Below are 24,692 nucleotides of genomic sequence, written 5' to 3'. Positions count from 1 at the left end.
CTGCCATTTCATAAAAGTGGTTCAAGTTAAATAATATCTCTGGGCCTTAGTTTAACTAATGTATAGAAATATACACACAGGGGTGTACCTAAAAGTCTCAGTCACTTAAGCATCCAACACTTGATTTCAGCTCAAATCTGAAATCAGATCTTAGAGTTATAAGTTATGAGTCCCACATTGGGCTGGCTCCACACTGGGCATGGAACCTATTTAACAAAAAGAAAAAGAAAAAGAAAATAAATTCAAAGAAATACAGACAAAATATTAGTTTTACTAGGTTATTTTAAAGATGAGGTGAATAACAGTAAAAGAGTACATAAAAGCAAAGTAATATGATTAATGGAAATAACTTAAACTAATCTTAAATATCAATATGATTATCAACCAAAGTGATTTTATTTCGAATTTAAAAAATAACCAAAAATGCTTTATCTGCATTGTTAGTCAATGTGATAAGCAAGTAAGCTTTTTTATTAGGAAAATGTTTTGTCATTTAATACTACTTAGTGTATACACTCAACTTGCAAGGAGGTTGCTAAATAGACTGTCTTTTGCCATCATATATCTTGAAAATGAAAAATATTTAAATGATATCAAATTTTTATGAAACAGTAAAATTTACAGTTAAGCAAAGGAGTGGAAAGACATTTTAGCCATCATTAGAACTTCAGAATTAAAAGTCTGCTTTGTATATAGGAAAAGATCATGATTTCTGGCAGCAAAACAAAACAACACAACATATTCTCATTCATTTTTTATCCTGCCTATGGGATTTTAACATCCTTCTATTTTTGTGTGACTTTTGAAAAATATTACCAAAAAGGAACTTCTCCAGTGACAAAAAGATTTCATGTATTTTGTTGGTGGTTATACATTGTATTTGTAAAAACTTATCAAACTTTACTTATAAACTTGATAAATTTTATAATTTATAAGTTGTACTTCACTACAGCCAATTTAAAAAAATGAAAGGGTTCTCAGCATTTTCCCCCAAAGGAGAAACATAGTTCAGTCCTATATTTATTTCTTGTTAATAAATTAATTTTCTTGTTTAGTTCAAATTTCACCTGTTTGCATTAACCAAAATTAATATTACATTTTTTAAAAAGTCAAGTGTAAAAGAGTGGAAAACTGGTTAATACTCAATTCAAAAATGGATTAGTGAATGGGAGGGAAAACATGTATGTACTATATATTTAACTTCCTTCTTCCATCAATCATTACATGTTCCCTATGCCTCAGCCGGTGCCCAATTTGGTTAGGTTTCTTTGCCTGGTAGGTTGCATCAAAATTTCATACTAAAAATATCTGAGTCTTAGTGGTCTTGCCTGTATTGGAACGATATGAAATTCCTATTAATTTACCTTCAAATACATAAGCATTAAGACAAGCTTCAGAGAATTCCTTGGGTTTCAAATATACTCCTTTATATGATTTTAAAGCAATTGATTTCTAGTTCCAATATATGTGTGTTTCTGGGTCTCTTTCTATTAATTTTTCTTTTCTTTTTCTTAACATTTTATTGAATCATATTGACATACACAAAATTGAACATATTTCATGTGTACAATTTGTTGAGTATGGACATTCGCATATAACCATGAAACCATTAACAGGAAATAATAGATATACCATGACCTCCAAAAGTCCCCTATGTCCCTTTATTGTTGTTGCTGCTGTTTTGTAGTAAGAACACCTAATATGAGAGGCAATACTGAGCACCTGGGTGGCTCAGTAGATTGAACATCCCACTCTTGATTTTGGTTTGGGTTGTGATCTCAGGGTTATGAGATCAAGCCCTATGTGGGACTCTACACCCAGTGATCAGTGGGGAGTCTGCATCTCCCCTTTTCTGTCTCCCTCTGTCCCTCTCCCCTGCTGTCTCTCTCTCTTTCTCTAATATAAATAAAGGAAATCTTTTAAAAAAAAGAGAAGTGTACCATTCTGGTGAGTGATGTCAATAATGGCAAAGATTATGTATGTGGGAATATATGAGAAATCTCTGTACTTTTCCCTCAGTTTTGTTGTAAACCTAAACATGCTATAAAAACATCTTTAAAGAAAAGTTTGCTGATGTTTTAAATTATAAAAAAAATAAGGCAAGGATAATACTTTATGGTTTTAGTTACCCTTTTGTCATAATTTCTAAAACTATTTAGACACATCTTATATCAGGAAAATAGAAGGTACTCTATATATTTCAAGCATTAAGATTTTGATCTGTTGAAAACAATGAGGCAGCAAAGGTAGAGGAAGGGATCAGGGGATCTATTTTAGGCTAGAGTTCCAAGGTGAATTGTTCTCAGGAGCTACCCTGGAACTTCTGTAAATATCACAACCACTCATGTGTTTGGTCAGAACTTAATCCAGAGAATATTAGCTTCTCCTCTGCTTTAGCTTTCCAAATTGTCATTCAGTGCTTCTACTTGGTTAAATCTGGTCTAGAACTTTACTAGAAAAGAGATTCTGGAAAATACAGTTTCTCTATGTTGCAGAAGAGACATTAATAGGTAGTGGTGGTGATTTTAAGTTTATAACAAACATTTCAGGACATCACCACCAAAACATACACACACACACACACACCATACATATATAATCCAGATTTAGGTATATATCTGCTTATCCCATCCCTGCCTACTGCCTAGATTCTTTTTTTTTTTTTTCCTTGCTTCTTTACAGAAGTGACTGGTCTAAGTCGGATGAAAAACTACAGCGTACCAAAAGGGCATATATGGCAGCCTCTCTCGTGCTAGTTGCATCACTTTGCATTTTAGGTTTTTCCTCTTTACTTTGGATTCTAAAGAGAATTTGGGGGATTGAAAATTAAAATATGAGAAGTAAACAGACTTGAAATTTTCCTTTGTTCTTGCCATGTTGATTTTTATTACATTGAAATTACCTGAAGTTAAGTAGAAAAACCTGATTTTTACATACAAAAGAAAACATTTTTTTTTTTCACAAGAAAACATTTTGTCCTAAAACATTTCCCAAAAGGACACTTCTTATTTTTTTTTAAGATTTATTTATTTAGCAGAAGAGAGAGAGAGCCCACTGAATATGGGGGAGGAGCAGAGAGAGAAAATCTTCAAGCAGACTCCCTGTTGAGCACAGAGCTCAATCCTGGGAACTAGGAGATATTGCCCCTAACTGAAACCAAGAATCTGGTGCTTAACCAATTAAGCCACACAGGTGTTCTGGACACCTCTTATTTTTTGATGACCAATTGACTAAATAAAGTCCCATAACTTGGGTAAGTAGAAAAACAAACACGTAAGTTGAAATAATAACTGAGGCAACACTCACTAAATAGCTTCCTGAATATCTCAGTCTGGGTAATTAATACTAGGATTCTGATTTTCAAAATTCCAAGGATTTATTTTTTCTTTCATCTCTGTCTTCTCTTTGCAACCCTAAATCACTTAACTCATTTCAAAATTCACAAAAGCCTGCAGGAGAGCGAATCAAGTCAAGTTAATGTTTCACCAGCAAATTTTTGTGAAAAACTTGCTGTAAACCGTACCTTTTGTGCCATGCCACTATTTAATTTCTTTTACTCATTTGAGGTCTTCTTGAAACCCAAGAAGAACTATTAATAAAATTATTTCTAATATAGAACAATACTCCCTCATAGAAAAGACATCCTAATACAATAATCCACAGACTAGCAATAAGAAGTAACATAATTAAAAATACAAAATGTGTTCTACATCATGTTATAGTGATTTTTATTCTAATAGTTAAATTTCAATTCAGAGTGACCTAAAATTCTTCTTAAATGTAGGGCAATGGTTCTCAGCCAGGGATAACTCTGCCCCTCCATGGGACAGATATCTGGAGATAGTTTAAATTGTCACAACTTGCAAATGTGAGGGGGATGAAGGGAGATGGTTACTGGCATCAAATGGGTAGAGATCAGGACTGTTGTTAAACATTCTACAATGCATCCCAAACAAAAAAAATTAAAAGGTCTTAAATGCCAATAGTGCCAAGTTAAACATCCCAATCTAGGATGATAAAAGGAAATAGCATCAATTGCACCAGTGAAATTCTACTTCAGAAATGTTCTTTTTTCTAGACCTTGCACAGAAAATTAAAGTATAAAACAGAATTTATTTTAAAGTAGGATATAATGTGAAACACAATTAAAGATGACTTTAAAAATTACTAGTATAGGGCAGCCCTGGTGGCTCAGTGGTTTAGCACCGCCTTCGGCGGGGGGGTGTGATCCTGGAGACCCAGGATCGAGTGCATCAGGTTCCATGCATGAAGCCTGCTTCTCCCTCTGCCTGTGTCTCTGTCTCTGTCTGTCGGTCTGTCTCTTTCTGTGTCTGTCATGAATAAATAAATAAATAAATATTTTTTAAAAATTACTAGTATATAAATAATTACTACCATATAAAATTAAAATTTCTGTATTTAAGAAAAAGAAAGTATAAAAGATAATATATAGAATTCGACCCTTAAGATCTTTATAGATTTTTTCATGAATTTACCTCAATTTAAACAAATTGTATTATCAAATAAATAATTTTAAATTTCATTTTATTATGTATGTCCCTAAGAGACCTCAGTGTACATTATTCTTTTAAAATATTTTATTTATTTCTTTGACACAGAGTGAGGGCACAAGCAGGGGAAGTGGCAAAGGAGCAGGAGTCCAATGTGGGGCTCCAACCCAGGGCTCCAGGATCATGACCTGAGCTCAAGGCAGATGCTCAACCTACTGAGCCACCAGGTGCTCCACAAAGTACTTAAAAGAGTCATTAATATTCATAGGCTTTTATGATAGAACAGTCATTATTTTTTAAAAGATCTTTATGAAAATACTGGGTAGGTAAGAGGTTATCTAAAAATACGACTGGAGCACTTCTCTATTATACCCTGACAAAACTTTTCTTCCAGTTTCAGAGGACCTAACATCTCCAAAGAAATTCTTCCACCATACAATAAAACAATTGCTGCTTTGAATTGAATGTTCACACTGCCACCTTTTCAAAATGCATCCTTCATGCCTCTGAAATAGAAGAAAAAAGGATACGTACTCGGGATATTTATCCAGATGATCAACAAGAAATTGGATTTGATTCTACACAATGAGGAATATATTGTATCTAAAGGATATTGTCCAGCACTGTGAGATCAACTCTTAAAAGTATTTGAAGTTTACAGCAATTAAATACAGAAATGACTCTCAAGGGCTCAGACCTTTTCAAGAATAAAGTTTTGGTTACTCAGGCTTATAAAGAACCTTGGCAAAAAAAAAAAAAAAAAAAAAAAAAAAAAGAACCTTGGCAAGATAAAATTATGGTTGAAAGGGCAGCTCAGTAGTTTAGCAACACCTTCAGCCCAGGGCGTGATCCTGGAGACCCTGGGAGCGATGCAGGTTCCCTGCATGGAGGCGGTTTCTCCCTCTGCCTGTGTCTCTGACTTCTCTCTCTCTCTCCCTCCCTCCCTATCTCTCTCTCTCAGTCTCTGTCTCTGTCTCTCTCTCCCCTTTTGTTTCTCATGAATAAATAAATAAAATCTTTTAAAAAATCATGGTTGAGAGCAAAGGTAATATGAAATAGATAATGAAATGAGAAAGTTACAAACAAAAACTGCAGTTTTATGGCCAGTTACAAAAACAAAGGGTATAGTAAAAGCTTTTATTTTCTACATTTTCCTCTTTCCTCATTTCATTTTCTCTATTTTATACTGTGTTATGCAATGACTGTGGTTATTTCTATAGCTTATTCCATAGGGTACAGGTTATCCAGTTGGGATTTTGACTGAACAGAGAAGAATGCACGTAATAAACAGATTCCATGTCTAAAGATTTTAGTATCTCCTTTTAGAGTGACAATGAACATATTTATGTTTGCATCAGGGAGATGTTTGCATCATGTAATATAAGAGCTTGTAGATGTTGGTAGTTCCAGAAGGTTATGCATGGGAAGCTATATCCATGTATATGCATAAGAAATATCATAGAAGTGGACCATGGTGAATATGATGAATTGACAAACATAAAATTTGGAGTTGAGAAGTAAGGCAGGGGATACACTTTGGCTGTTTTGGTTGTTACTGATAGCTTTCCAAATGAGAAGGCAGTGTTCTCAGATTGCAAAAATAGCTCCCTTGAGCTATTTTTACCTGTTTTGTTTTTTTTGACTTGGTGTAATAGTTAATTTTATATGTCAACCTGTTTGGGTCATGGAATACCCAGACATTTTGTTAAACAGCATTCTGGATGTATCTGTGAGGATACTTGCGGATGAGATTAGTATTTGAATTGATAGACTGGGTAAAGCAAATTGCCCTTTCTAATGTCAGTGGGCCTCATCCAATCAGTTGAAGATCTTAAAAGTACAAAAGTCAATCATTCCTGAAGGAGAGAGAGTTCCTCCTGCCTAAGCTGTGATCGTGGCTTTTTCCTGATTTCAAACTTGAACCATGAAAACATTGGCTCTTCCTGGGTCTTGAACCTGCCAGCTTGCAAACTAAAACTGTGCCATTGGCTTTCCTAGGTCAGGTTGCTGGCTCACCCTAAAGATCTTGGGACTTGTCAACCTTCCTAATTGTGTGAGCTAATTCTGTTATAAATCTCTCTCGCTCTCCACACGCGCAAGCGTGCACACACACACACACACACACACACACACCTATATATACATCCTAATTGCTTATCGATTCTGTTTTTCTGGAGAACATTGGCTAATACACTTGGATTCAGAATCTATAAAGAACACATCAAAATCAACACCCCAAAATAAATGATCCAGGTAAGAAATGGGCAGAAAATATGAATAGACATTTCTCCAAAGACTAAGAGACACATAAAAAAATGTTCAACATCACTCATCATCAGGGAAATATAAATCAATGCCACAATGAGATGTCACCTAAAACTCTGCAGGATGGCTAAAATTAACAACTAAGAAAGAATTTGTGCTAGCAAGGATGTGGAGAAAGGGAAACTCTTTTGCACTGTTGGTGGGAATGCAAACTGGTACAGACACTCTAGAAAACAGTATGGAAGTTTCTCAAAAAGTTAGAAACCAAATTACCCACTGACCCAACAATTGCACTACCAAGTGTTTATCCAAAGGACACAAAAATGCTGATTTGAAGGGGCACATGCACCCCAGTGTTTATAGCAACACTGTCAACAATAGCCAAGTTATGGAAAGAGCCTTCATGTCCATCGACCAATTAATGAATGAAGAAGGTGTGATATATATATAATTGAATATTTCAGCCATCAAAAAGAATGAGATCTTGCCATTTTCATAAATGTAGATGGAGCTAGAACATAAAGACTCCTAACTCTGGGAAACGAACTAGGGGTGGTGGAAGGGGAGGAGGGCGGGGGGTGGGGGTGACTGGGTGACGGGCACTGAGGGGGACACTTGACCGGATGAGCACTGGGTGTTATTCTGTATGCTGGCAAACTGAATACCAATAAAAAATAAATTTATTATAAAAAAAATAACAACCGAAAAAAAAATGTAGATGGAGCTAGAGTGTATTATACTAAGTGAAATAAATCAGTTAGAGAAGACGAATACCATATGATTTCACTCATATGTGGAATTTAAGAAACAAAATAGATGAACATAGGGGATGGGAAGGAAAACTAAAATAAACTAAAAGCAGAGAGGGAGGCAAAACATAAGAGATTCTGAACTATAAAGAACAAACTGAGGGTTGCTATAGGAGAGGAAGATGGGGGGATGCATTAAATGAGTAATGGGCACTAAGAAGGGCAGTGTTGGGATGAGCACTGGCTGTTATATTTAAGTGATGAATCACCAAATTCTACCCTGGAAGCCAATACTACACTATATATTAACTAACTTGAGTTTAAGTAAAATAATAATAATAATAATAATAGAAATTATTAAAGGCAAATTTAATTTTTATCAGCACTTCCAATACTTTTTAGGCAGTTTAGTAATCTATTGTTAATCTTTTTTTAAAAGATTTTATTTATTTATTTATGACAGACAGAGAGAGAGAGAGAGAGAGGCAGAGACACAGACAGAAGGAGAAGCAGGCTTCATGCAAGGAGCCTGATGCTGGACTCAGTCCCAGGACCCCAGTATCACACCCTGATCTAAAGGCAGACGCTCAAAATAAATAAATAAATAAATAAATAAATAAATAAATAAATAAATAAAGGCAGATGCTCAACCACTGAGCCACCCAGGTTTCCCTATCATTAATCTTTTTATGCATAAACTAGACAGAATAGATTCTCTTCTGTGAAACTTAACTCTGGATGATATAAATGAATGTCTAAAATTGTCTTCTTTCCACCCTTAGGCTTGATTAAATGTTTAGTTAATTGATTGTATGCTTTTATGTTGGAAATAATACTCCCTGATAATTTTGAGGCTTTGTCCCATTTCTCCCTTTCTTCTAGTCCTATTATACATATGGTTCTACTAGGATAGTAATGTTTTGATCTTTCTTTCTTTTCTTTCTTTCTTTCTTTCTTTCTTTCTTTCTTTCTTTCTTTCTTCTTTCTTTCTTTCTTCTTTTCTTTCTGTCTTGTTTTGGATGGGTTCTATACCTGTGTTTCTGAGTCAATTGTTTTTCTCTTCTGCAGTACATAATCTGCTATAAATCAATCAAGTGAAATTTTCATTGCATATATTTATTTGTCATTTGGAAGTTCCATTTGTTTCTTCAACTAAACATATCAATTGTCTCACTCTGATATTAGTAATTTTCTTTAAATCTTTGAGCATATTTGTTAGAACTATTTGAAATTCTTTGTCTTCTAGTTTAATTGTTTTATTCACATTAACATTATGTTGTAGAGCATCTGAATAATATTATCTTCTCTTAAGAGTACTAACTTTGTTAGGGGGCATTTAAAATTATGAGGGTCAGCTTGGTCACTCTATTGGCTCAGTTATGAAATAAACATTACTGTAGAAGGTGCAAACTACTAAGATCTCTGGCTATCCACTGAATGTCTCAAGTATTCATGGTGGGTTCTCCAATTTCATGGGCTAGAAGTTGAACATCTCCTGACCTTGACTGTGTTCTGATAATTATTGATGTTGTTCTTTGCCAAGCCTTGCTGAATTTCACAATTTACAGACACTGGTTTTCACTCAATGAAAGAATCAAGAGAAAATGTGTGCCAATTTCTTCTATGCTGTGTCTATGTTATTCTCTCCACTAAATTACTGCATATCACAAATTCAGTGGACTACCTATTCCTTCCCCACAATGACCAACCTCTCTCTCCTATATTGACTGTTTTCTTTTTTATAAGATTTATTTATTTATTCATGAGAGACACACAGCAAGAGGCAGAGACACAGGCAGAGGGAGAAACAGGATCCCCACAGGGAGCCCGATGTGGGACTTGATCCCAGATCTCAGGATCACACCCTGAGCCAAAAGCAGATGCTCAACTGCTGATCCACCCAGGCATCCCTATTGCCTGTTTTCTATAATAAAATCTGTAATTATTTTTCCAACTTATGGTATTTGCCTTCTAAGATTGTATAATATTTTCCCCCATAAAGATGCCTTTATGTTAAATTTTTATTGAATTTATTTACCTTTTTATGACCCTTAGATTTTGAATTTTACAAAATCTCCTTTCTAAAATAACTAAAATTGTCAATTTGTTTTAATATATTTTACTTCCTTTTTTATATTTATGTATTTGATTTAAAACTTTTCCTGATATTCTTTGTGAGACATGAACCCAATTTATTTTCCCAAGATTACTAATTGCCTTCTTCAACACCATTTATTTTTTTTCAACACCATTTATTAAACACTTTGTTATCCATCCCTAAGTATGAGAAACACTTTTTTTTTGTAAATTTATTTTTTATTAGTGTTCAATTTGCCAACATATAGAATAGCAACCAGTGCTCATCCCATCAAGTGCCCCCCTCAGTGCCCGTCACCCAGTCACCCCTGCCCCCCTCCAACCACCCTTCCTCCTACCCCTAGTTTGTTTCCCAGAGTTAGGAGTCTCTCATGTTCTGTCTCCCTTTCTGATATTTCCCAGTCATTTTTTCTCCTTTCCCCATTATTGCCTGTCATTATTTTTTACATTCCCCAAATGAATGAGACCATATAATGTTTGTCCTTCCTAATTGACTTATTTCACTCAGCATAATACCCTCCAGTTCCATCCACGTAGAAGCAAATGGCGGGTATTTGTCATTTCTAATGGCTGAGGAATATTCCGTTGTATACATAGACCACATCTTCTTTATCCATTCATCTTTCGATGGACACCGAGGCTCCTTCCACAGTTTGGCTATTCTGGACATTGCTGCTAGAAACATCGGGGTGCAGGTATCACAGCGTTTCATTGCATCTGTATCTTTGGGGCAAATCCCCAACAGTGCAATTGCTGGGTCGTAGGGCAGGTCTATTTTTAACTCTTTGAGGAACCTCCACACAGTTTTCCAGAGTGGCTGCACCAGTTCACGTTCCCACCAACAGTGTAAGAGGGTTCCCTTTTCTCCGCATCCTCTCCAACATTTGTGGTTTCCTGCCTTGTTAATTTTTCCCATTCTCACGGGTGTGAGGTGGGATCTCATTGTGGTTTTGATCTGTATTTCCCTGATGGCCAGATATGCAGAGCATTTTCTCATGTGCATGTTGGCCATGTCTATGTCTTCCTCTGTGAGATTTCTGTTCATGTCTTTTGCCCATTTCATGATTGGATTGTTTGTTTCTTTGGTGTTGAGTTTAATAAGTTCTTTGTAGATCTGGGAAACTAGCCCTTTATCTGATACGTCATTTGCAAATATCTTCTCCCATTCTGTAGGTTGTCTTTGAGTTTTGTTGACTGTATCCTTTGCTGTGCAAAAGCTTCTTTCTTGATGAAGTCCCAATAGTTCATTTATGCTTTTGTTTCTCTTGCCTTCATGGATGTATCTTGCAAGAAGTTGCTGTGGCGGAGTTCAAAAAGGTGTTGCCTGTGTTCTCCTCTAGGATTTTGATGGACTCTTGTCTCACATTTAGATCTTTCATCCATTTTGAGTTTATCTTTGTGTCTGGTGCTAGGGAATTGTCTAGTTTCCTTCTTCTGCATGTGGATGTCCAATTTTCCCAGCACCATTAATTGAAGAGGCTGTCTTTTTTCCAGTGTATAGTCTTTCCTCCTTTATCGAATATTAGTTGACCATAAAGTTGAGGGTCCATTTCTGGGTTCTCTATTCCGTTGCATTGATCTATGTGTCTGTTTTTGTGCCAGTACCACACTGTCTTGATGACCACAGCTTTGTAGTACAACCTGAAATCTGGTATTGTGAGGCCCCCAGCTGTGGTTTTCTTTTTTAATATTCCCCTGGATATTGGGAGTCTTTTCTGATTCCACACAAATCTTAAGATAATTTGTTCCAACTCTCTGAAGAAATCCACCGTATTTTGATAGGGATTGCATTAGATGTATAAATTCCCCTATGTAGCATTGACATTTTCACAATATTAATTCTTCCAATCAATGAGCATGGAATATTTTTTCCATCTCTTTGTGTCTTCCTCAATTTCTTTCAGAAGTATTCTATAGTTTTTAGGGTTTAGATCCTTTACCTCTTTGGTTAGGTTTATTCCTAGGGATCTTATGCTTTTGGGTGCAATTGTAAATGGGATTGACTCTTTAATTTCTCTTTCTTTAGTCTCCTTGTTAGTGTATAGAAATGCCGCTGACTTCTGGGCATTGATTTTGTATCCTGCCACACTGCCTAATTGCTGTATGAGTACTAGCAATCTTGGGGTGGAGGCTTTTGGGTTTTCTATATAGAGTATCATCTCATCAGCGAAGAGGGAGAGTTTGACTTCTTCTTTGCCCTTTTGAATGCCTTTTATTTCTTTTCGTTGCCTGATTGCTGAGGCTAGGACTTCCAGTACTATGTTGAATAGCAGTGGTGAGAGTGGACATCCCTGTCTTGTTCCTGATCTTAGGGGAAAGGCTCCCAGTGCTTCCCCAGTGAGAATGATATTTGCTGTGGGCTTCTCATAGATGGTTTTTAAGATGTTGAGGCATGTTCCGTCTATCCCTACACTCTGAAGAGTTTTGATCCAGAATGGATGCTGTATTTTGTCAAATGCTTTCTCTGCATCTATTGAGAGGATCCTATGGTTCTTGTTTTTTTTCTCTTGCTGATATGATAAATCACATTGATTGCTTTATGAGTATTGAACCAGCCTTGCATCCCGGGGATAAATCCTTCTTGGTCGTGGTGAATAATGTTCTTAATGTACTGTTGCATCCTATTGGCTAGTATCTTGTTGAGAATTTTTGCATCCATGTTCATCAGGGATATTGGTCTATAATTCTTTTTGGTGAGGTCTTTGTATGGTTTTGGAATTAAGGTGATCCTGGCCTCATAGAACGAATTTGGAAGTACTCCATCTCTTTCTATCTTTCCAAACAGCTTTAGTAGAATAGGTATGGTTTCTTCTTTAAACGTTTGATAGAATTCCCCTGGGAAGCCATCTGGCCCTGGACTTTTGTGTCTTGGGAGGTTTTTGATGACTGCTTCAATTTCCTCCCTGGTTATTGGCCTGTTAAGGTTTTCTATTTCTTCCAGTTCCAGTTTTGGTAGTTTGTGGCTTTCCAGAAATGCATCCATTTCTTCTAGATTGCCTAATTTATTGGTATATAGCTGCTCATTATATGTTTTTAAAATCGTTTGTATTTCCTTGGTGTTGGTAGTGATCTCTCCTTTCTCATTCATGATTTTATTAATTTGAGTCTTCTCTCTCTTCTTTTTAATAAAGCTGGCTAATGGTTTATCTATCTTATTAATTCTTTCAAAGAACCAATTCCTGGTTTTGTTGATCTGTTCCACCGTTCTTCTGGTCTTGATTTTGTTGACTTCTGCAGAATCTTTATTAACTCTCTTCTTCTGCTGGGTGTAGGATCTATTTGCTGTTTTTTCTCTAGCTTCTTTAGGTGTAGGGTTAACTTTTGTATTTGAGTTCTTTCCAATTTTTGAGGGATGCTTGTATTGCGATGTATTTCCCTCCCAGGACTGCTTTTGCTGTATCCCAAAGATTTTGAATGGTTGTATCTTCAGTCTCATTAGTTTCCATGAATCTTTTTAATTCTTCCTTAATTTCCTGGTTGACCCTTTCATCTTTTAGCAGGATGGTCCTTAACCTCCATGTGTTTGAAATCCTTCCAAATCTCTTCTTGTGATTCAGTTCTAATTTCAAGGCATTATGGTTTGAGAATATGCAGGGGATGATCCCAATCTTTTGGTATCAGTTAAGGCCTCATTTGTGGCCCAGTATTGATCTATTCTGGAGAAAATTCCATGTGCAGTTGAGAAGAATGTGTATCCAGTTGAGTTTGGATGTAAAGTTCTGTAAATATCTTTGAAATCCATCTGCTCCAGTGTATCATTTAAAGCTCTTGTTTCTTTGGAGATGTTGTGCTTAGAAGACCTATCCAGTGTAGAAAGTGCTACATTGAAGTCACCAAGTGTAAGTGTCACGTGGAAGGCGGTGCAGAAGTTCACAGAGCACTGTATGGAGGCCCCAATCTTCTCGTTGTAGAGGCTACACATCAGCGCCCACTCACCGTTGGGGATGTGAGACACCTTCTTGAGGGGTTCCATCTTCTCGGGGCTGCCAATGCTCACCTCAGGGATCCACAGAACACAGCTGACATGGACCTACTTGGTGCCACTGTGGGTATTCTTCATCGCTCCACCTCTCTTGGGACACAGCAAACACTTTGGCTGAACCCCCAGGGCATATGTTCGGCAGAGGGAACTGCCGTCCGGCACCTTGAGGATTCCGTAACAGGCCTGCTGTGCACAGGTGTTGCGTTTGTCACGAACACCATCTCATTGCCGTCCTCACCGTCAGGTGACTAGTACACATCACAGACAACATGTTCATCGTATTTGATCCCAGGCCTTCCTCGGTCTCTATAGCTTGATTCATATTGTCATAGCACCGCTGCCCAAATTCCTCTAGGACCCTTTCCATGGTGTATTCATCTCATTCAGGCATTCCCATCTCCTTAAATTCCTCATTCGTCAGCTCCAGCCACCGAGCATCCATGTCGTTGAGGTCGTAATGACACACACTGTCGCTCAGGGTCCGGATATCGACAGAGCCCAACTCTGGAGGCTCGGAGCCCGGCGACACAATGTATTTCTTGGGCCTGATGAACACGAGCCTGGTCACCGGCTGAGGGATGGTCCCAGGGCTCGCTGGCCCCTGAACCCCTTTTTCCCACTCCTGTCTCCAGGGACCTGCCCGCACAGAGTACTCCTCTGGGTTCAGCTGACAGGAGTCATGCAGCCTCACTGCGGTGATCAGGTCCGTCCTGAGCGCCTCTGTAGGTTTTCGATCTTCATGTCCGGAGCATGACCCTCTCCCGTGCTGGGATCGGGAATTCTGTGACCAAGTAGTGGAGAGGCCGCCACGTGGTCAGAATCCTCAGTGCCGCTGGGAAGGCCACCTGGTTCCGTGATCGCCCTGGGAAACGGCCCAGCGGCAGCGTCTGTCACAGGAGCCGTCCCGCGGGGAAGGCGGCGCCGACCCTCAAACAAACGCCTGCGGACGCCCCCCAGAACCGCCCCGGGACGGCCCCGGAGCTCCCCACGCCGGCCCCACGGGGAGGGGGAGGTGACGCCTCGGCCGCCGCCGCCCCTTCCCCACCGGAGCCGCCCCTGCTCCAACGCCGGGGCCCCCAGCTGCCCGCGTGCCGCCCCTTCCCCCGCCGCCCTCGGCCGCCAGGTCACCTGTCGAGAAACCTCTTTTTAATTCTACTTAACACCTGCAGTTCTGTGCTCTGGCTTTCTCATTCTAGATTGTAAGTTCCTAATAAATAGTAATTTATTCTATATAATACACTCTATATATTTATCCTAAATAATATGTAGTAAATAGAAATCTCTCAATAATTACTCACCAAAAAATAAAAGCTTTCGTATTTATTTATATACACAAGAAAGTAATCTATTATCAATCTAAGTATCCTTCATTAATTCTACAACATGACAGTAACATAGAATTATAAACTCTCAGGATGCCCGGGGGGCTCGGTGGTTGAGCGTCTGCCTTTGGCTCAGGAGTGACCCCAGAGTTCCAGGATCCAGTCCCACATCAGGCTCCCTGCATGGAGTCTGCTTCTCCCTTGGCCTGTGTCTCTACCCCTCTCTCCGTGTGTCTCTCTGAATAAATAAATAAAATAAAATAAAAATTATAAACTCTCAGAAAAGAAAATGTTAGTTAATAAATATCCAATGAGAGTTTACTACTTGAACTTCATTATGTATTTACATTTTTTTTAATTTATTCATGATAGGCACACAGTGAGAGAGAGAGGGAGAGAGGCAGAGACACAGGCAGAGGGAGAAGCAGGCTCCATGCACCGGGAGCCCGACGTGGGACTCGATCCCGGGTCATAGGATCGCGCCCTGGGCCAAAGGCAGGCGCCAAACCGCTGCGCCACCCAGGGATCCCTGTATTTACATTTTTATACAGGGATTTTATCATTTCTGTGCAAACATAACAAAAAGAAAATATAAACAAAATAAATTGTTTAAAGGAGGGGCCAGCAACATTTTCTGTAAGGAGACAGATAACAAACACTTTAGACTTTGCCATTGGCTTTGGGTACAACTGCTCAAAGCTGCCATTATAGCAAAAGACAATCAGGGACATAACGCAAACCAATAGACATACTGCATTCTACTAAAATTTTATTTTCAAAAACAAGTGGCAACTTGAAGTGAATTATGGACTATATTCACCCAACTCCTTAGGTAAGCATAATTCCAAAAACATTTTGCAATCAGATTCCAAATCTTCACAATTATTTTTGACTCAGGGTCATCAATACTTATGTTTTCTATACAATATCATCTTTCAGTACATTAAAATGCTTTAGAAATAGCATTGTTTCAAAAAATGTCTTATATGTTTTCAAGCAACACTGTGCAATAAGAATATAGTATGAACCATTTATGTAATTTTGAAATGTAAAACAGATTAATTTAATGGTATCATATTTTAATTCAGTGTATATAAATTTTTCACTCCATTATGTAATAAATGTAGACATTATTAATGCTACATTTTATATTTTTACAGACACATTTTTGAAATTTGGTGAATATTTTACACTTACATCATATCATCATTTATACCAACTGCATTTCATTTAAAATGTTCATTATCCACATGCTGATGATGGTTACACTCTCCTACCACATAAGTCTAAAGGACATTCCTTCAAGTCTCTCATTCAAATTCTGCAAATTTTAAGGGGTTTATCTTCCCCCAAAGTATCCAGTGGAGATTTTTGTTGTTGTTTTTTGTTTGTTTGTTCATTTTGTTTTTTTCAGAAACAAGCAGGAACTTCTGTTTATTGCTAAAAATGTTCTTTAGGCAGCCCGAGTTGCTCAATGGTTTAGTGCCGCCGTCGGCCCTAAAGCGGTTTAGTGCCGCCTTCACCGTGCCGCGCCCCCCCCCCCCCCCCCCCCCCCCCCCCGCCACCAAGGTGTGATCCTGGGGACCCAGGATCGAGTCCCACGTCCGGCTCCCTGCATGGAGCCTGCTTCTCCCTCAGCCTGTGTCTCTGCCTCTCTCTCTCTCTTTCTGTGTCTCTCAATAAATAAATAATATCTTTAAAATAAATTGTTCTTAAATGCTTCAGTGACTGAATCCTTGAGGAATGCAATTGCCTGGGCATGCCATGAGATATAAAATTATTATACAACAGCCATCAAGATAACAGCTATTTTCAGATGTCCTTTACTCAGAGATTTAATATGTAAACAATTCTGCTGCTTAAATTTATAAGATACTGTAGTTAATTCCCAAAGAAATGGAAGACAGAGATTGGATTTTAATGTCTTGTCTTTCTTTTCTCTCAATATGTGAAATGTATGCATATGTAGTATTCTCACATGCATAAATGTGTGTGGCACATGTGTGCATTCACACATGCATGGGTAAGAGAAAGAGAGAGAAAGAAAAAAATATATATAATTATTTTATTTTATTTTATTTTTGATATAGGCTAAACAGGAGGATAAAATTTGAGGAAATGCCAGTTTGCTCAAAAGAGATAATGGTAATATAACTGTCTCTTCTTAATCACCACATTATCACCAGTCGTCTTTATCTCCTGGGTCTTATTTTTCCAACCTAAAAGTACTGTTAACTGTACTTTTCACTATAAGGATCTTTTATTAACCCATTAAAGCAATTGGTAAGTTAACTGCGTGAAACACAACTGCATTCATAGAAGGACCTCACACAAAATTACAAGTAAATGCTTTAATTCAGTATTAATGGGAGCTCCTGGAATGACAGGATGTGATATCAGCCAGAGGTAAATAGAATTCTAGCCAAACAAGAGCTGTGAGCACGCTTTAATCAGATTGAGAGTTTATTCTCCAACTGAGATTCATATGTTTAAAAGTTGATATATACTGGAAACTTTCAACAGAGCAGACTGGAATGAGCATGGAGATTTGAGCTGTTGAGTTTGTTGCCGTAATTACTATAAGGGATAAAGAGAGGTAGGAAGATGTTAAAATATTTTTCTTGGTTCTTTTAGTTCAAACAGAGCAATAAGTTTTCAAACAATTTTTTTCTGCCTTACATTAGGACTCTTCCTTGACACTTGAGGCTTTTATTTTTTTGCTGGTGATTCAGCCAAATCCATGTAGCATATACACTTAAAGGTCAACAACAAATTATTGAAATGCATGGTCATTTTCATACATATTTTAGGATTTGTATTCCAGTACATTTTCTCTATCTTATATAAAATGTGATTAGTAAAATTTTCCACTTATCTTTAAGTGAACCAATTTCTTTGTCTTTGGTTAGAACTCTTTATAAAGGGAAAAGGGGAAAATGTCTCCTATGAAAATCATTATAAAATTATGAGTAAAATTGTTTGAAAAGAAACCTTAGATATCCTCTGCTCAAAGGGATTGTAAAAAGTTCAAATTTGCAGTGAAGTTATGGCTTCCATCATGCTAGTAGAGGAGAATAAATCTCACCCTTGGTATCAACGTATCTAAGTATTTGAAGTTGACATTTTGAGATAACTCCTGTCAGTAGCTGCCGTCTATATTCAGAGTTCTTCGTACCAGAGTATGAATTTGCTCCTACGGACACTTTGGTTATATGCTTACCTTATAACACAGAAGATCAGTTGGGAGAATGAGAAAAGAGTCTTCCACTTGAACACAAATCCACTCAACTCAATTTATCCAGCAAATACCCCAGGCCCTGATATGCCCATAGAATAACATGAAAATGAGGGACTTATTTATATCTCTTCATATCTTATTGAGTCTCTTATCTTGTTGATCTATTAATTGTAGTACTATCTTTTCCACATGAATATTTTCTCTAACTTAAATTGTGTAACATTGTGGAATTACTCCTGAGTTCCAGTGAACCAGATTGGTGGCAACTATTTTTAAGGGACCTATGTTGCAGCATGAGTGGTTCCACTAAAGGATATGCATGACATCTTTCCATAGCAAAACATATTTGAAGAAAATAAGAACATTTAAGATCTGAAACATGAGAGCATTAAGGATATTGATGTTTTGTTTAGCATTTCTGGTTCTTCAGATGTCTTTTAAAAAATAGGGTAAAAAGTGGAACATATGTTGTATGGGCCCATCAGTCAATTAAATTGTTTGCTGCTTTAATTTGAGCTTAATGTTATTCTGTTTATATAAATTGAAAATTGTGGGTTATAAAAATTATGTTAACCATATGGATAATTTTGTACTTAATCCTATGACATCTGTCTGTACCTTATACTTGTATGGAAGGGTATGAAAGAGGGAAGCTACTTATTAAAGCCCTTTAGGCCATGTTCAATTTAATTGTCAGGGATCATTACGATTTACATAGAGTGTATGTAAGTATATACATACGTAACACCTGGTGCTCCTTGAGGTTAACTAAATGTGGTAAAAATATACTGGGAGTTTTCTTGGAAGTATACTATAATTTTTTACCTATCTTTATTTTCTTCTTATAAAGAAATAAAGAAATAACAGTCACAATAATATTTAAATCTTTAGAAAATTAATACCAACAGAACCAAATCCTATCTTCTTTTTCAAATATTTTGCAATAAGGCACCACCACTTATGCCAACAGTAACAATAAATAGTAATGAATTTTTGCATTTCCAATCAACGTTGCATGACTGATTTAAACTCTGCAACTGCATGAGTAAGTATTCCTGGTATTCATCCAGAAGATCACAGAAAGGTCTAGTCTAGTTGAAAAACCCCTTTTTTTGCCAATAGGTAAGAGAAAGATTTGTGAGTCTAATTACCTTCATCTTTACATTTCTTGATCAAACACAGATTCCAAATCAAGGCTTTGCCATTAATTTCAAAAGCTTTAATGAGAAAATGCTAGTAAGTTTTACAATCTATGCTTCATATTCTTTGCATTACCTTAGATGAATCAGCACCTGCAGCCATAGGAAGATTTTTAGGACATTCTGACAGAGAAAAAGAAATAATGAAAACCAAAATAAGACCTGGACTACAGTAGAAGAATTTATTTAGTGATTGTTCTCCTCTTGCAGTAGTTTCTATTATTCATTTGCTGATCAAAATATTTAGGCTGGGGTTCAACTCCTTGCTTGAACATAATTTCAAGGAAGAAAAGAAATTCTATTGAATCAGGGATTTATCACTGGCAAAGCATTTAAAAAATAAAATGAAAATAAAAAGAACTGGGGGTCTACCAAACCCTTGAGCAAAGCTACACTCAATGTTACTCTGTCTAACCTTGGATCAGATTATTTGAATATCAACTCCCTTATAATATGGCCTTCTGAGATGACAAAATGAAGTCATAGATTCAAGCTAATCTCACCAAAGATTCAACCTATTTCTTCACTTGCTTTTAATATCTACTTATTTTTGCAAATTTTTGGGCCTTGGCTCCACAATTTTTTTTAAGTTTTAAGATTTTATTTATTATTCATGAGTGTCACAGAGAGAGAGGCAGAGACACAAGCAGAGGGAGAAGCAGGTTCCCTGCAGGGAGCCCGATGTGGGACTCGATCCCAGGACCCCGGGATCATGACCTGAGCTGAAGGCAGACACTCAACCCATGAGGTGCCCAGGCGTCCTGTCTCCACATACTTATCTAAACTCGTAACTCTGGTATTTCAGGAGTTTTTTTATATACCTAATTACTTGACATTTAGTCATCAAATTTCTGCACAGCTTTTCATTTAGTCAACACCTTGATCACTTTATCTTCAGTTTCCTTAGGCAAGAACTCTTCACTTGAGGTCATATTGAAACCTTATCCTGACAGAATCCTAATGCTTCTGCTTTATCAAAAAAATTTTTAGTTCCACCAGAAACTCCCATTCGGTGTGGGGAGAAGAATTTGATGTTATTTTATTTTTTTTTATTATTCCTAAAATTTCAAAGATGAATTGGAAATAATGTAAAATACAATATGAAAAAATAAATATTTCCCACAACTCATAAATAAATTAGATTCAACATTGGACAGCATGAAGAAATGTTTACTACTTTTTTGTATGAATATGGCTCTAAGCTTCTTGTGACCAGGCCATCCATAATTATAATGAAAAATATGTCTTCAGGTAATTCTGCTTATTGGAAAACATTGTTTTCTATCTAGTATTACCATACCAGTAACAGGAGAAAAGGGAACTTCTGCCATATTAAGGACTTCTCTTTCTCTGGATTGTTTGTCACTTTTTTTTACTTTAAATTATGATAACTAACCTGAAAAATAAAGACTCTTAAAGCTTTATCTTATTTTAGTACACAAATCAATTTACATTTTTTACAAGAGTTTTCAATACCATTATTTATTTTTATTTTTTAAGATTTTATTTATTTATTTATTAGAGAGAGAGCACAAACAGAAGTGGCAGGCAGAGGGAGGGGGAGAAGCAGTCTTCCTGTCAAGTCTCCCAACATGGGGCTCCAATCCAGACCGTGGGATCATGACCTGAGCACAAGGCAGATGCTTAACTAACTGTCTGAGCCACCCAGGTGCCCAATACCTTTAATTTTAAAAGTAACATGATAAGATATTAATATACTATAATAAACTATGTTAAAAACTATATTCCTCAAACTTGTTATTTTGACCTTTATATTGTTCACTTATACTAGCTATGCAGTTGGGCACAAGACTCTTCAATCATGCATAAATGGTTCTTAAATTTAGCTTGTATAGTTCATTCAATATATGATTTTTTTTTCTTTTACTTTTATCTTTGATACACTTACCTTGACAATTACTAGATATAAAAATAACACCTTACTTGTTATCATGATTCCCTGGTTTTTACACTTTCACAATGGCTACTGAATTATACATAGGAAGAAAAAAATGCAAAAATGACCTAAAAGGATCAACCTCAAATTAATTTTACGCAACTTTGAGTAGGCCTTGGGAAGGAAGCACCTTGGCTTTTAAATGAGTCTTTAGTTCCCTAAAAGAGTCATTAGAAAACTGAGACAAAGCATTCATATATCCTCAACTCCACTACTTTTTTTTAAAGACTTTATTTATTTATTCTGTGAGACACAGAGAGAGAGGCAAAGACATAGTCAGAGGGAGAAGCAGGCTCCATGCAGGGAGCCTGATGTGGGACTCGATCCCGGGTTTTCCAGGATCACGCCCTGGGTAAAAGACAGGTGCTCAACCGCTGAGCCACCCAGGAGTCCCTCAGCTCCACTACTTAAAATCTCCACAGATTCCCTCCTCACAAAATTTATGGAGAAGATAGAAGACATCTAACACAAACTTTTACAACTTCAAACTTATTCCTATTATTTTATTCATGCTCTCTTCTTTTTCTCCTTTCTGATCTTCATTGTAAACTCTTTAAAAACTATTCTGGATTCACTCTATTCCTATTGGACATTCATCTGTGCCATTATGTATCATATCTAAATCTTTGCTTTCATTATCTTTAGATTTTTTTTCCTTTTAAAATCTCTGAATTAATTTTTGTTGGTTGTTTGTTTTCCACATCATTTCCTACAAAGTTACAAAAGGGAGTTTTAGAAAACATCAGCTTAACATTTTCAATGCCAAGAGCCTCTTTTATGACAATATTGCAAATCAGATATCCTAAAATGTACCTGTACAAAATACATAAAAATGTCAGAACACATAATGTAACAATTCCTTTAAATGTGTGGGTGAAAGATTGCTAGAACTCATACAGCAATTTGGTAGCCTGGCAGGATAAACAATCAATGCCCAGAAACCAGTGGCATTTCTAGACACTAACAATGACACTGAAGAAAGAGAAATTAAGGAGTCAATCCCACCTACAATTGCACTCAAAAGCATAAGATCCCTAGGAATAAACCTAACCAAAGAGGTAAAGGATCTGTACCCTAAAAACTATAGAACACTTCTGAAAGAAATTGAGGAAGACACATGGAAAAATATTCCATGCTCACGGATTGGAAGAATTAATACTGTGAAAATGCCAATGCTACATAGGGGAATTTACACATTTAATGCAATCCCTATCAAAATACGATGGACTTTCTTCAGAAAGTTGGAACAAATTATCTTAAGAAAGGATCCCGAATAGCCAAGGGAATATTAAAAAAGAAAACCACAGCTGGGGGCATCACAATGCCAGATTTCAGGTCGTACTACAAAGCTGTGGTCATCAAGACAGTGTGGTACTGGCACAAAAACAGACACATAGATCAATGGAACAGAATAGAGAATCCAGAAGTGGACCCTCAACTTTATGGTCAACTAATATTCGACAACGCAGGAAAGACTATCCACTGGAAGAAAGACAGTCTCTTCAATAAATGGTGCTGGGAAAATTGGACATCCACATGCAGAAGAATGAAACTAGACCACTCTCTTGCACCAGACACAAATATAAACTCAAAATGGATGAAAGATCTAAATGTGAGACAAGAGTCCATCAAAATTCTAGAGGAGAACACAGGCAACACCTTTTTGAACTCGGCCACAGTAACTTCTTGCAAGATCCATCCATGAAGGCAAGAGAAACAAAAGCAAAAATGAACTATTGGGACCTCATCAAGATAATAAGCTTTTGCACAGCAAAGGATACAGTCAACAAAACTCAAAGACAACCTACAGAATGGGAGAAGATATTTGCAAATGACATATCAGATAAAGGGCTAGTATCCAAGATCTACAAAGAACTTATTGAACTCAACAGCAAAGAAACAAACAATCCAGTCCTGAAATGGGCAAAAGAAATGAAGAGAAATCTCACAGAGGAAGACATAGACATGGCCAACATGCACATGAGAAAATGCTCCGCATCACTGGCCATCAGGGAAATACAAATCAAAACCACAATGAGATACCACCTCACATCAGTGAGAATGGGGAAAATTAACAAGGCAGGAAAACACAAATGTTGGAGAGGATGTGGAAAAGGGGAACCCTCCTACACTGTTGGTGGGAATGTGAACTGGTACAGCCTCTCTGGAAAACTGTGTGGAGGTTCCTCAAAGAGTTAAAACTAGACCTGCCCTATGACCCAGCAATTGTACTGCTGGGGATTTACCCCAAAGATACAGATGCAGTGAAACCCCAGGACACCTGCATCCCAGTGTTTCTAGCAGCAATGTCCACCATGGCCAAACTGTGGAAAGAGCCTCGGTGTCCATCGAAAGATGAATGGATAAAGAAGATGTGATTTATGTATACAATGGAATATTACTCAGCCATTAGAAGCGATGTACCATTTGCATCTACGTGGATGGAACTGGCGGGTATTATGCTGAGTGAAATAAGTCAATCGGAGACGTACATTCTAGGGTCTCATTCATTTGGGGAATATAAAAAATAGTGAAAGGGAATAAAGGGGAAAGGAGAAAAAATGTGTGGGAAATATCATAAAGGGAGACAGAACATGAGAGACTCCTAACCCTGGGAAACGAACAAGGGATGGTAGAAAGGGAGGTGGGCGTGTGGTGGTGGTGACTGGGTGACAGGCACTGAGGGGGGTACTTGATGGGATGAGCACTGGGTGTTATGCTATATGTTGGCAAATTAAACTCCTAAATAAATAAATAAATAAATAAATAAATAAATAAATGGGTGAGCTGACAAGAACATATCTCTTCTAAAGCCAGAAGATTTATAGGAGCCTAAGACTAAGAAGTCAGCAGGCAGCAGAGTTATTCATACTTGACCAAGAGCCTAATGCTTGTTTTAATGATCTCTGGAACGTAAGGCTTACTAAGTAAAGCTTGAGTCTGCATAAGGCAAAATATCTGACCTTAGACTAAGGAGGTGTTTGAAGATCAGATATACTCACTCACACAAGAAAGAAACAAACAAGCAAACAACCAAATTCATAAAAATAATAAATAATAAATAATAATAAATCACAAGCTAGCAGAAAGTAAAAAAAAAAACATATGGTGTGTCAAATGTGACTCTGAATGGTTAGGTGAAAAATTATAAATGTTTATTTTAAAGATGTTGAATTGCACATTAGTTGGAAGCTGGAATTCATTCTTTTTCCAGGTTCTGAGAAAAGAAAACAAAACAAATATCTATAACAATGTAAATTAGACATATTGATAGTGCCTCCAAAATGTAGGTAGAAATTCACTGGTAAATTAAAATGGTAATCCCATAAACTTACTTTCAAATATAAGGGGAAATAATACTATTTTAGACAC

General features: G+C 37.0%; 1 pseudogene; it reads right to left on the bottom strand.

Annotated features, from left to right (window-relative positions):
• Positions 1 to 2,676: 2,676 nt before the first annotated feature.
• The window catches only part of LOC100688359, a 39,337-nt pseudogene continuing 17,321 nt past the window's right edge, over positions 2,677 to 24,692 (bottom strand).

This window comes from Canis lupus, chromosome 21, assembly GCF_011100685.1.
Source record: "Canis lupus familiaris isolate Mischka breed German Shepherd chromosome 21, alternate assembly UU_Cfam_GSD_1.0, whole genome shotgun sequence".
Taxonomy (NCBI): domain Eukaryota; kingdom Metazoa; phylum Chordata; class Mammalia; order Carnivora; family Canidae; genus Canis; species Canis lupus.
This window is presented reverse-complemented; position numbering and strand designations above follow the sequence as displayed.